Source organism: Pseudophryne corroboree, chromosome 2, assembly GCF_028390025.1.
Source record: "Pseudophryne corroboree isolate aPseCor3 chromosome 2, aPseCor3.hap2, whole genome shotgun sequence".
NCBI lineage: Eukaryota > Metazoa > Chordata > Amphibia > Anura > Myobatrachidae > Pseudophryne > Pseudophryne corroboree.
In genome coordinates, this window is record NC_086445.1 from 235,913,204 (window position 1) to 235,927,808 (window position 14,605).

At 51.0% G+C, this 14,605-nt stretch overlaps 1 protein-coding gene across 2 annotated transcripts in view; it reads left to right on the top strand.

Annotated features, from left to right (window-relative positions):
* The first annotated feature begins 3,968 nt into the window (after positions 1-3,968).
* LOC135011696 (retinol dehydrogenase 7-like) overlaps positions 3,969-14,605 on the top strand; it is a 167,795-nt gene continuing 157,158 nt past the window's right edge. Inside the window, exon 1 of one of the 2 annotated variants that reach the window (XM_063952482.1) lies at positions 3,969-4,210. The gene's annotated coding sequence lies outside the window, so the exon portion shown is untranslated. The remainder of the gene's footprint in view (positions 4,211-14,605) is intronic. The other variant, XM_063952481.1, reaches the window with a different exon arrangement.

Consider the following 14,605-nt stretch of genomic DNA (forward strand, 5'->3'; position numbering starts at 1 on the left):
GGAAGACTTCTGGATGAAGTCCCCACTCTCCCGGGTGAAGATCGTGTCTGCTGAGGAAGTCTGCTTCCCAGTTGTCCACTCCCGGGATGAACACTGCTGACAGTGCTATCACATGATTCTCTGCCCAGCGAAGAATCCTTGCAGCTTCTGCCATTGCACTCCTGCTTCTTGTGCCGCCCTGTCTGTTCACATGGGCGACTGCCGTGATGTTGTCCGACTGGATCAACACCGGTTTTCCCTGAAGCAGAGGTTCTGCCTGGCTTAGAGCATTGTATATTGCTCTTAGTTCCAGAATGTTTATGTGAAGAGACGTTTCCAGGCTCGTCCATACTCCCTGGAAGTTTCTTCCTTGTGTGACTGCTCCCCAGCCTCTCAGGCTGGCGTCCGTGGTCACCAGGATCCAATCCTGTATGCCGAATCTGCGGCCCTCCAATAGATGAGCACTCTGCAACCACCACAGAAGAGACACCCTTGTCCTTGGAGACAGGGTTATCCGCAGGTGCATCTGAAGATGCGACCCTGACCATTTGTTCAACAGATCCCTTTGGAAAATTCTTGCGTGGAATCTGCCGAATGGAATTGCTTCGTAAGAAGCCACCATTTTTCCCAGGACTCTTGTGCATTGATGTACAGACACCTTTCCTGGTTTTAGGAGGTTCCTGACAAGCTCGGATAACTCCTTGGCTTTTTCCTCCGGGAGAAAAACCTTTTTCTGAACCGTGTCCAGAATCATCCCTAGGAACAGCAGACGAGTTGTCGGCATTAACTGGGATTTTGGAATATTCAGAATCCACCCGTGCTGTTTTAGCACTTCCTGAGACAGTGCTAATCCCATCTCTAGCTGTTCTCTGGACCTCGCCCTTATTAGGAGATCGTCCAAGTATGGGATAATTAATACGCCTTTTCTTCGAAGAAGAATCATCATCTCGGCCATTACCTTTGTAAAGATCCGAGGTGCCGTGGACAATCCGAACGGCAGCGTCTGAAACTGATAGTGACAGTTTTGTACAACGAACCTGAGGTACCCCTGGTGTGAGGGGTAAATTGGAACGTGGAGATACGCATCCTTGATGTCCAAGGATACCATAAAGTCCCCCTCTTCCAGGTTCGCTATCACTGCTCTGAGTGACTCCATTTTGAACTTGAACTTCTTTATGTACAGGTTCAAGGACTTCAGATTTAGAATAGGCCTTACCGAGCCATCCGGCTTCGGTACCACAAAAAGAGTGGAATAATACCCCTTCCCTTGTTGCAGAAGAGGTACCTTGACTATCACCTGCTGAGAGTACAGCTTGTGAATGGCTTCCAACACCGTCTCCCTTTCGGAGGGGGACGTTGGTAAAGCAGACTTCAGGAAACGGCGAGGTGGATCTGTCTCTAATTCCAACCTGTATCCCTGAGATATTATCTGCAGGATCCAGGGATCTACTTGCGAGTGAGCCCACTGCGCGCTGTAATTTTTGAGACGACCCCCCACGGTCCCCGAGTCCGCTTGAGAAGCCCCAGCGTCATGCTGAGGCTTTTGTAGAAGCCGGGGAGGGCTTCTGATCCTGGGAAGGAGCTGCGTGTTGCTGTCTCTTCCCTCGACCTTTGCCTCGTGGCAGATATGAATAGCCCTTTGCTCTCTTATTTTTAAAGGAACGAAAGGGCTGCGGTTGAAAAGTCGGTGCCTTTTTCTGTTGGGGAGTGACTTGAGGTAGAAAGGTGGATTTCCCGGCTGTAGCCGTGGCCACCAAATCTGATAGACCGACTCCAAATAACTCCTCCCCTTTATACGGCAAAACTTCCATATGCCGTTTTGAATCCGCATCGCCTGTCCACTGTCGCGTCCATAAAGCTCTTCTGGCCGAAATGGACATAGCACTTACCCGTGATGCCAGTGTGCATATATCCCTCTGTGCATCACGCATATAAAGAAATGCATCCTTTATTTGTTCTAACGACAGTAAAATATTGTCCCTGTCCAGGGTATCAATATTTTCAATCAGGGATTCTGACCAAACTACCCCCGCACTGCCCATCCAGGCAGTCGCTACAGCTGGTCGTAGTATAACACCTGCATGTGTGTATATACTTTTTTGGATATTTTCCATCCTCCTATCTGATGGATCTTTAAGTGCGGCCGTCTCAGGAGAGGGTAACGCCACTTGTTTAGATAAGCGTGTTAGCGCCTTGTCCACCCTAGGAGGTGTTTCCCAGCGCTCCCTAACCTCTGGCGGGAAAGGGTATAATGCCAATAATTTCTTTGAAATTATCAGCTTTTTATCAGGGGCAACCCACGCTTCATTACACACGTCATTTAGTTCTTCTGATTCAGGAAAAACTATAGGTAGTTTTTTCATACCCCACATAATACCCTGTTTAGTGGTACCTGTAGTATCAGCTAAATGTAACGCCTCCTTCATTGCCAAAATCATATAACGTGTGGCCCTACTGGAAAATACGGTTGATTCGTCACCGTCACCACTGGAGTCATCGCCTGTGTCTGGGTCTGTGTCGACCGACTGAGGCAAAGGGCGTTTCACAGCCCCTGACGGTGTTTGAGTCGCCTGGACAGGCACTAATTGATTGTCCGGCCGTCTCATGTCGTCAAACGACTGCTTTAGCGTGTTGACACTATCCCGTAGTTCCATAAATAAAGGCATCCATTCTGGTGTCGACTCCCTAGGGGGTGACATCCTCATATTTGGCAATTGCTCCGCCTCCACACCAATATCGTCCTCATACATGTCGACACACACGTACCGACACACAGCAGACACACAGGGAATGCTCCTAACGAAGACAGGACCCACTAGCCCTTTGGGGAGACAGAGGGAGAGTTTGCCAGCACACACCAAAAGCGCTATATATATAGCAGGGATAGCCTTATAATAAGTGCTCCCTTATAGCTGCTTTGTTATATCAAAATATCGCCATAAATGTGCCCCCCCCTCTCTGTTTTACCCTGTTTCTGTAGTGCAGTGCAGGGGAGAGACTTGGGAGCCGTCCTGACCAGCGGAGCTGTGAGAGGAAATGGCGCCGTGTGCTGAGGAGATAGGCCCCGCCCCTTTTCCGGCGGGCTCGTCTCCCGCTATTTAGAAAAATTAGGCAGGGGTTAAATATCTCCATATAGCCTCTAGGGCTATATGTGAGGTATTTTTAGCCTTTATAGGTACTCATTTGCCTCCCAGGGCGCCCCCCTCCCAGCGCCCTGCACCCTCAGTGACTGCCGTGTGAAGTGTGCTGAGAGGAAAATGGCGCACAGCTGCAGTGCTGTGCGCTACCTTTAGAAGACTGCAGGAGTCTTCAGCCGCCGATTCTGGACCTCTTCTGATTTCAGCATCTGCAAGGGGGCCGGCGGCGTGGCTCCGGTGACCATCCAGGCTGTACCTGTGATCGTCCCTCTGGAGCTTGATGTCCAGTAGCCAAGAAACCAATCCATCCTGCACGCAGGTGAGTTGACTCCTTCTCCCCTCAGTCCCTCGCTGCAGTGATCCTGTTGCCAGCAGGAATCACTGTAAAATAAAAAACCTAGCTAAACTTTCTCTAAGCAGCTCTTTAGGAGAGCCACCTAGATTGCACCCTTCTCGGCCGGGCACAAAAATCTAACTGGAGTCTGGAGGAGGGTCATAGGGGGAGGAGCCAGTGCACACCACCTGATCGGAAAAAGCTTTACTTTTTGTGCCCTGTCTCCTGCGGAGCCGCTATTCCCCATGGTCCTTTCAGGAACCCCAGCATCCACTAGGACGATAGAGAAATACTGGCTGCTTTATTTTTACACTGCGAATTAGATTGCAGATTGAACACACCACACCCAAATCTAACTCTCTCTGCACATGTTATATCTGCCTCCCCTGCAGTGCACATGGTTTTGCCCAACTGCTAAAAAAAATTCCTGCTGCGATCAACTTGGAATTACTCCCACAAAGAGAAAACAACATCGGCTAGAAACATTTTGTAGCACACTGTTACAGTCTGCTGCCTGCTTCTGGTATGTGCTGAAGAATCCAAGACATCCAAACCCTGCCCCCTGACATTTAGAGGGTTATATAAACGCTCATTGCAGTCTTCCTCTGCTGTTTTTTTTATCCTCAACAAAGAGATCTGCCAGGGAAAGTACACAGTGAGAAGTTGGAAATACTTATTAAGAAGTGCAGCAACTTCCCACTTGGGTTGCATTATATCTGCTTTCTCTTCATCTTCACCACTGGCTACTTCCAGAGTAAAGGTAAAGTATTGATATAAAGTTTCTACCTTCTCCACATATTTGCAGGGGCAAATATAGGATTTGTAGGGACTGTGTGTGTCAAGGCACACTAACAGTGCAGGCTTTAGCATAAATGATTAAATCAAATTAACTGAGGTACTAATTTAGGGGTCTATTTACTAAGCCAGAGGTTCCAAAATGTGGTCCTTAAGGCACCCCAATGATCCTGGTTTTAAATGTATCCATGCTTGGCCACAGGTGACTTAATTAGCATCTTAGTCAATTTGATTTAACCATCTGTGCTGAGCCATGGAGATACCTAAATCCTGGACTGTTGGGGTGCCTTGAGGACCGTGTTTGGGAACCTCTGTACTAAGCCATGAACAGGGATAAAGTGGAGGTTGTGAAGTGATGGACTGTGACTGGGGGACGGAGGCTGTGCGGCAACGGACTGAGACTGGGGGACGGAGGCTGAGGGGCGATGGACTGAGACTGGGGGATGGAGGCTGAGGGGCGATGGACTGTGACTGGGGGACGGAGACTTAGGGGCGGCGGACTGTGACTGGGGGACAGAGGCTGAGGGGCGACGGACTGTGACTGGGGGACAGAGGCTGAGGGGCGACGGACTGTGACTGGGGGACAGAGGCTGAGGGGCGATGGACTGTGACTGGGGGACAGAGGCTGAGGGGCGATGGACTGTGACTGGGGGACAGAGATTGAGGGGCAGCGAAGGACTGTGACAAGTGGGTAAATGTGTGGAGTGACAGGCTGTGAGTGGGTGGTGAGGTGATAGCCTGTGAGCAGGGGTAGAGGGTGTGGGGTGACAGGCTGTAACTGTGAGGCCGAGGTTTCTGTAGCCGGGGGACAGAGGTGACAATATTTTTGATTATGGGTGCTAGGCTGTGACTGTGAGGCAGAGGTTTTGGGGTGACGGACTGGAGGGGCAAAGGGTGTGCAGTGATGGGCTGTGACCAGGGGACAGAGGAGTTGGTGGTTGATGACTGGGGACCACGGACAGAAGGTATGAGTAGGGAGAGGAAGGTGGGGATAAAATCCAATAAAAAAGCCTTTAAGGGGGGCAGGGAGGGGGGTCCAGGGTGACACACAAAGGTAGAGGGTGTACAGTGTACCTTACACGGGGGGAGGGTTATGGCGTATAGGTGTAGGCGGTGTAAATTGTGTCATACACAGGGGGATGGGGGTACAGTATGTCATAAACAGGTGGGTCAAAAATGCCATACACACAGGGGAAGGGGGATATGGGGTGACAAACACAAAGGTAGCGGGTACAGGGTGTCAAACACCAGGGGAGCTAGGGGGGGAAAGGTGTCACAAACAGGGGTAGGGGGGTACAGGAGGTCACACACATGGGTAGGGGGGTACAGGAGGTCACACACACAGGTAGGGGGTACAGGGACTAACAAACACACATACGCACACACGGGGTACAGGGGGTCACACACACACGTGGGGGTACAGGGGGTCACACACACAGGTGGGGGGTACAGGGGGTCCCACACACAGGTAGGAGGTACAGGGGGTCCCACAAACAGGTAGGGGGTGCATGGGGTCACACACACAGGTAGGGGGTACATGGGGTCATACATGGTTACTCACCACACTGTGTCCAATCAACATAGAGGTGACCTGCAGGGTGTCACTGACGGAGGCCGGCGGACCCAGGTACAGGCCGACGAGGTCGGAGGCAGGTGGATCCATTCCAGACAAGGTGGCTGGCTGACAGCACACTCACAGTGCCCAAGGGAGTAGGATCTGCTGGGTCTGGGCATGTGCAGCAGCACACATATTTGTTAGTGGCAACAGCCAGACCAGTCAGTTGGTGTTAGAGGCAGTCTGCTAGGCAGCCTCTCTCCTCCTTCTTCCCCCTCCTCCCTTCCGTATTCTGGCACATTTTACTATTGCTAGCCGCGCACCCATTCTGGAGCTCCCTGCTGGTTCAGATTAATGAGCTGCTCTGCCAGCGGCCGCCCGAACGGAGCGGCATGTTTGTATTATTGCTAGCCAGCCCCTGCACATGCTACGTTGCTGGTGCTCCCTCCCGCTGCAGGCTCAGCTCAGATGGTCAGTGCAAATGTAGAGCCGCTGGCGGCTGCCCCTGCCCCACAAACCAGTACTAGAGCCGGTCCTGCCTACGAAGGAGCACAGCCCCGCCTCCCACCGTGACCACAGCATGCTGGGTGAGTGCTCCGCTCCTCTCAGCTGTAGCAATTCTGCAGCTCTTCACCCTGTACAGGCTCTCTGTCACCGGCACTTTCGGACTGGCGCATGTGCAGTCCGCATTTACACAAAGTACATACAGTATGAAACACCGGGAGGACCCGGACAATTTGCGGGGCAGCGGGAGGCTCACTTAAAAAAACGGGAGCCTCCCGCTAAATGCGGGAGGGTAGGCAAGTATGTAATGAGTGCACCTGCTAGGTGAGCTGTAAAACATGAACTGTTGGTAGCTCTCAAGGACCAGGGTTGGCTACCACTGTTCTAAGGGTTAGTAAGTAGACCCCTAAGTCACCTGTGCTCAAGCATGGATATCACTAAAACTTGGACTGTTAGTGTGCCTTGAGGACTGGGGTTGGGAATGCCTGAGATAAATCTATATATATATATATATATTTCTCTTCTCTCTCTCATTTATTTATATACATATATATATATATATAAATTAATATTATATTTAGTTTATGCTATATATATATAACAGAGATTATACATAAATAATGGGGTTTTGGTTTGTGAATTGATCAATGCATTCAAGCTTGCAGCCCATGTCACGAGACTCCATTTTCCTGCAAGTCCTACACTCAGTGCTTAAAGTGATCCTAGAGAGGTGGTGGAACTCACCCCCCTGCCCATGGCGCCAATGCAACAAAGGTATTGCGCGCGCCGTAAAAAAGGGGGGGGCGTGGGCTCAAAAAAGGGGCGTGTTACACAATAGTAATAATGCCCACAGTAGTAGCACCCCATAATACACATAATTCCCACAGCAGTAGCGCCTCTTACACAATACCCACAGTGGTAGTGCCCCTTATATAGAGCCCATAGTAGTGGTGCCCCTTATGCAATGCCCGCAAAAGCAGTGTCCCTTATGTCCACAGGAGTGATGCCCCTTATGAAGTGCCCCCTTTACAATGCCCTCATTAGTAGTGCCCCCAGTAGTAATGCCCTTAATGTTAATGCCCCTGTGTAATATTGCCCCCAGTAGTAATGTTGCCTGTAGTAATGCCCCTGTAGCTATGCCCTCTTGTAGTTTAGCCCCCAGTAGTAATGCCTCCAAGTAGTAATGCCCCCAGTAATTTAGCCCCAGTAGTAATGCCCCCAGTAGTAATGCCCCCAGTAGTTAGCCCCCTTGTAGCTTGCCCCCCGTAGATGCCCCCAGTAGTAATGCCCCCCCAGTTGTTTGCCTCCAGTACATGCCCCCCAGTAGCAATGCCCCCCCCAGTAGATGCGTCACTACACAAATAAAAAAACAAACACAACACACCATACTTACCAAGCCCCGCTCCGTATCCTGCAGCAGCAGTCTTCTGTGCATCCGCTCCTCGGCACTATGGGAAAGACGTCATGATGTCTCTCCCATAGCGCGCACTGACAAAGCCGGAGCTTAGTACTGAGCTCCTGCCTCCGGCTGCCACTGTGCAGGGAGACGGGCGCCCGCTGGTAACACAATCTCAGTGGGCGCCCGTCATCTCCCTGCTGCGGCGCCGGGGACATATGGGGTGAGGTGAGCCAGAGGAGGCGGAACTGCGTTCCGTCTCCAAGTGGAACTGACGGAACGCAGTTCCACCCCGTTCCGGCTAACTTTAATCCCTGCCTACACTATCATTCAGAATTATGAAAACCTGGTAACTCTTATCACATCAGTGTTAAACTGAAAATATGTTAACAGGTTTAAAGCTCACCTGCCAACTAACTTGTTGTTTTTAAAGATGAGACAGTCTCCAAACATAGCTGCTGCAACACCACTATGGCCCCCGTCACACTAGGCGACTTTTGTCGTCACGGGATTGTAGTTAATACGTCAGCTTGATGAGTCTTGTCACACGGTACAGACACGGTCCGGTTGCTGTGTACCAGCCGGATCTATCCACTGAATAGGATAGCTGCCGGACCGTGGCCGTGCCGTCCCTGAAGGTAGTGCAGTGTGTGTGTGAATGGGACCTTTCACTCACACCGGGTTTTTGTGTTGATGATGCTGCGCACAGCATTAAACATGGCTCAAACCCATTGTGTGTAAAAGACACTGCTGGCCGGTAAAATAACATCAGACTTTTGTCCGGATTTTTGCCGGCTGGTCAAAACCCCATGATTGTTGCCAGGGGTATCGTGCTGGGTGTCAAGCTTGTTGCCAGGGGTTTCATGCACTGGGTGTCATGCTCATTGCTAGGGGGTAATGCTTGTTGCCAGGGATTTCATGAGCTGGGTGTTGTGCTTGTTACCAGGGGGTAATGCTTGTTGCTAGGACTGTGTTCCCAGTTCCACATATGCCCCAGTGCCAGATATTCCCCCACAGTGCCAGAAACAAATATGGCCCCATAGTGCCAGAAACAAATATGCCCCAGTGACGCACATGCCCCCACAGTACCAGATACAAATGTGCCCCCAGTGCCAGATACACATATGCACCCAGTGCCCCATATGCCCCCCCAGTGCCAGCTACACATATGCCCCCAGTGCCAAATATGCCCCCCCAGTGCCAGGTACACACCCTCCCCCGCTGCTGTGAGTCCGGGAAGGAGCCGGAGGGCGCAGCGCGCCTCTCCTGGCTGTGTCTGTCCTGTGTCTCCAGCGGTGTGTCTGTCAAATGAGGTGCCAGTTCGTGAGCCAACCAGAGCTTGCGGACCGGCAGCTGAGGCTCCTGATTGGCTCACGAACCAGCACTTCATTTAACAGGTACGCTGCCGCTGGAGACCCAGGAGGGACACACAGGAGAGGCAGGGGCGCTTTAAGAGAGGAGGCCCATGTGCTGCCTCCTCTGTACGGGCCCCCTCTTCTCTGCAGGAGCACTGTAGAGTCTGAGCACTAGAGTGCTCAGACTCTACTGCGCATGTGCAGATCTCCAGGAAAATGGCGCAGCGGGCATTTTCCCAGAGATTTCTCTACTGCACAGCGGCCATTTTCACGGGGTTTTAACAGCGCCGATGACGTGGGACTCCGGAGGGGTGAGTGTTAAAAAAAATGGGTGCAGTGTGGGCCCCCTTTGGACTCAGGGGCCCATGTGTGCCGCACACACTGCACCCATTATAGAAACGCCAGTGAGGAGAGGCGCGCGCTGTGCCCTCTAGCTCCTTCCCGAACACACACAGCAATCAGTAACAGCGCCCCCGCAGCCCTGAGCCTCCAAGCCTCCGCAGTGGCAGCGGGGGCAGGAGTTACGCCACTGCAGTCACCAAACATAGCTGCTGCAATACCACTATGGCCCCTTTCACACTAGGCGGCTTTTTGCCGTCCCGGGATTGTAGTTAATACTTCAGCTCGATGAGTCCTGTCACACAGTACGGACACAGTCACTGTACCAGCCGGATCTATCCACTGAATAGGACAGCTACCGGACCGTGGCTGTGCCGTTCCTGAAGTAGTGCAGTGTGTGTGTGAATGGGATCTTTCACACACACCGGGTTTTTGTGTTGATGATGCTGCGCACAGCATTAAACACGGCTCAAAGCCGTTGTGCATAAAAGGCACTGCTGGCCGGTAAAAAAAGCATCAGACTTTCTCTAACGTCCTAGTGGATGCTGGGAACTCCGTAAGGACCATGGGGAATAGCGGGCTCCGAAGGAGGCTGGGCACTCTAGAAAGATCTTAGACTACCTGGTGTGCACTGGCTCCTCCCACTATGACCCTCCTCCAAGCCTCAGTTAGATTTCGTGCCCGGCCGAGGTTGGATGCACACTAGGGGCTCTCCTGAGCTCTTAGAAAGTTATAGTCTTAGAATTTGTTCTTTTCAGTGAGACCTGCTGGCAACAGGCTCACTGCAGCGAGGGACTAAGGGGAGAAGAAGCGAACTCGCCTGCTTGCAGCCGGATTGGGCTTCTTAGGCTACTGGACACCATTAGCTCCAGAGGGATCGACCGCAGGCCCAGCCTTGATGTTCGGTCCCGGAGCCGCGCCGCCGTCCCCCTTACAGAGCCAGAAGCAAGAAGATGGTCCGGAAAATCGGCGGTATGAAGACTCAGTCTTCACCAAGGTAGCGCACAGCACTGCAGCTGTGCGCCATTGCTCCTCTCACACACTTCATACTCCGGTCACTGAGGGTGCAGGGCGCTGGGGGGGGGCGCCCTGAGGCAGCAATAAAAACACCTTGGCTGGCAAAAATACCTCAATATATAGCCCCAGGGGCTATATATGAGGTAAATACCCCTGCCAGAAGTCCATAAAAAACGGGAGAATAGGCCGCGAAAAAGGGGCGGAGCCTATCTCCTCAGCACACTGGCGCCATTTTCCCTCACAGCTCCGTTGGAGGGAAGCTCCCTGGCTCTCCCCTGCAGTCTACAAGGGTTAAAAAAAGAGAGAGGGGGCACTAAATTTAGGCGCAGTATACATTATATATATAGATATAAAGCTATAGGGGACATAACTCAGTTAGTCCCTGCAGTATATAGCGCTCTGGTGTGTGCTGGCATACTCTCACTCTGTCCCCCCAAAGGGCTTTTGTGGGTCCTGTCCTCGTTTAGAGCATTCCCTGTGTGTCTGCGGTGTGTCGGTACGGCTGTGTCGACATGTTGAATGAGGAGGCTTATATGGTGACGGAACAGAGGCCGATATATGTGATGTCGCCCCCTGTGGGGCCGACACCAGAGTGGATAGAGAGGTAAAAGGTATTAACCGACAGTGTCAACTCCCTACATAAAAGGGTGGATGACGTAACAGCTGTGGGACAGCCGGCTTCGCAGCCCGCGCCTGCCCAGACGTCTCAAAGGCCATCAGGGGCTCAAAAACGCCCGCTCTCTCAGATGGCAGACACAGATGTCGACACAGAGTCTGACTCCAGTGTCGACAAGGTGGAGACATATACACAATCCAATCCGTGACTTGATCCCGGCAATAAAAAATGTGTTATACATTTCTGACTTTAACCTCTATAAATGGGTTTTAGGTTTGGGGAGAAAAAACAGGCAGTGTTTTGTTCCCCCATCAGATGAATAATTGAAGTGTGTGAAAAGCGTGGGTTCCCCCGTTAAGAAACTGGTAATTTATAAAAAGTTACTGATGGCGTACCCTTTCCCGCCAGGAGGATAAGTTACGCTGGGAGATATCCCCTAGGGTGGATAAGGCGCTCACACGTTTGTCAAAAAAGGTGGCACTGCCGTCTTAGGATACGGCCACTTTAATAGGTACCTGTTGATAAAAAAAAAAAAACAGGAGGCTATCCTGAAGTCTGTATTTACACACTCAGGTACTAGACTGAGACCTGCAGATAGTGCTGCTGCAGCGTGGTTGGTGACCCTGTCAAACAGGGATAATAGTTGGCAAACATAAAAACATATTAAAGACGTTGTCTTATATATGGGGGATGCACAGAGGGATATTTTGCCGGCTGGCATCCAAAATAAATGTAATGTCCATTCTGTCAGGAGGGTATTAGAGACCTGTCACTGGACAGGTGATGCTGACTTAAAAAGCGCATAGAGAGCCTTATAAGAGTGAGGAATTATTTGGGGATGGTCTTTGGGACCTCGTATCCACAGCAACTGCTGGGAAGATATAATTTTACCTCAGGTTTCCTCACAGAAAAAGGTACAGTCCTTTCGGCTTCAGAAAAGCAAGCGGGTCAAATGGCGCTTCCTTTCTGTACAGAGACAAGGGTAGAGGGAAAAAGCTGCACCAGTCAGCCTGTTCCCAGAATCAAGATTCTTCCCCCGCCTCCTGTGAGTACACACCATGACGCGGGTGCTCCACAGGTGTAGCCAGGTACGGTGGGGGGCCGCCTCAAAAATTTCAGCAATTAGTGGGCTCGCTCACAGGTGGATCCCTGTTTCTTCCAAGTAGTATTTCAGGGGTACAAGCTGGAATTAGAGATGTCTCCCCCCAGCCGTTTCCTAAAATATGCCTTGCTGACAACTCCCTCAAGCAGGGAGGCTGTGCTAGAGGCAATTAATAAGCGGTATTCCCAGCAGGTAATACTCAAGGTGCCCCTACTTCAACAAGGACGGGGTTACTATTCCACACGGGTTGGGGTACCGAAACCGCATGGTTCGGTGTGACCCATTTTATATTTAAAATCCTTGAACATAAAAAAATTCAAGTTCAAGATGGAATCGCTCAGGGCGGTTATTGCAAGCCTGGACGAGGGGGATTACATGGTATCCCGGGACATCAAGGATGCTTACCTGCATGTCCCCATTTACCATCCTCGCCAGGAGTACCTCAGATTTGTGGTACAGGATTACCATTACCAAGTCCAGACACTGCCGTTTGGACTGTACATGGCACCGAGGGTGTTTTATCAAGGTAATGGCCGAAATGATGATACTCCTTCAAAAAAAGGGAGTTGTAATTATCCCGTAATTGGACAATCTCGTTATGAGGGCGAGGTCCAAGGAGCAGTTGGTAGTCGGGGTAGCACTATTTTGGAAAGTGCTACAACAGCATAGGTGGATTCTAAACAGTCCAAAGTCACAGCTGGTTCCTATGACACGTCTACTGTTCCTGGGGATGGTTCTGGACATAAACCAGAAATAGTGTTTCTCCCGGAGGAGAAAGCCAAGGAGTTGTCATCTCTAGTCAGAGACCTCCTGAAACCAAAATAGGTAGCGGTGCATCATTGCACGCGAGTCCTGGGAAAAATGGTAGCTTCTTACGAAGCAATCCCATTAGGCAGGTTCCATACAAGAACTTTTCAGAGGGACCTGTTGGACAAGTGGTCCGGATCGCATCTTCCGATGCATAGGCTGATAACCCTGTCTCCAAGGACCAGGGTATCTCTACTGTGGTGGCTGCAGAGTGCCCATATTCAAGAGGGCCGCAGGTTCGGCATACAGGACTAGGTCCTAGTGACCATGGATTCCAGCCTTTGAGGCTGGGGGGCAGTCGCATAGGGAAGAAACTTCCAGGGACTTTGGTAAAGTCAGGTTATTTCCCTACACATAAATATTCTGGATCTGAGGGCCATTTACAATGCCCTGAGGCCAGCAAGGCCTCTGCTTCAAAACCAGCCGGTACTGATCCAATCAGACAACATCACGGCAGTCGCCCATGTAATCAATAGGGCGGCACAAAAAGCAGGATGGCGATGGCAGAAGCCACAAGGATTCTCCGATAGGCGGAAAATCATGTGTTAGCACTGTCAGCAGTGTTCATTCCCGGAGTGGACAACTGGGAAGCAGATCTTCTCAACAGACACGACCTCCACCCGGGAGAATGGGGACTTCCTCCAGAAGTCTTCCAATAGGATTGTACACCATTGGGAAAGGCCACAGGTGGACATGATGGCGTCCCGCCTTAACAAAAAGCTATAAAAGATATTGCTCCAGGTCAAGGGACCCTCAGGCGATAGCTATGGACGCTCTGGTAACACCGTGGGTGTACCAGTCGGTTTAGATGTTCTCCCCTCTGCCTCTCATACCAAAGGTACTGAGAATAATAAGAAGGCGAGGAGTAAGAACGATACTCGTGGATGGCCAAGAAGAGCTTGGTACCCAGAACTTCAAGAATTTATATCAGAGGACCAATGGCCTCTGCCACTCAGTCAGGACCTGCGGCAGCAGGGGCCCTGTCTGTTCCAAGACTTACCGCGGCTGCGTTTGACGGCATGGCGGTTGAACGCCGGATCCTGAAGGAAAAGGGTATTCCGGAGGAAGTAATTCCTACGCTTACTAAAGCCAGGAAAGAGGTTACAGCAACTCATTATCACCGCATATGGCGAAAATATGTTGCATGGTGTGAGGCCGAAAGGGCCCCAACAGAGGAATTTCAACTAGGTCGATTTCTGCATTTCCTGCAAGCAGGAGTGACTATGGGCCTTAAATTGGGTTCCATTAAGGTACAGATCTCGGCTCTGTCGATTTTCTTTCAAAAAAGAACTAGCTTCAGTACCTGAAGTTCAGACATTTATAAAAGGAGTGCTGCATAGTCAGCCCCCGTTTGTGCCTCCTGTGGCACCTTGGGATCTCAACGTGGTGTTGAGTTTTCTTAAAATCACTTTGGTTTGAACCACTAAAAACCGTGGATCTGAAATATCTCACATGGAAGGTGGTTATGTTATTGGCCTTGGCTTCTGCCAGGCGAGTATCAGAATTGGCGGCTTTGTCTTGTAAAAGCCCTTATTTGATTTTCCATATGGATAGGGCAGAATTGAGGACTCGTCCCCAGTTTCTCCCTAAGGTGGTGTCAGCGTTTCACCTGAACCAGCCTATTGTGGTGCCTGCGGCTACTAAGGATTTGGAGGACTCCAAGTTGCTA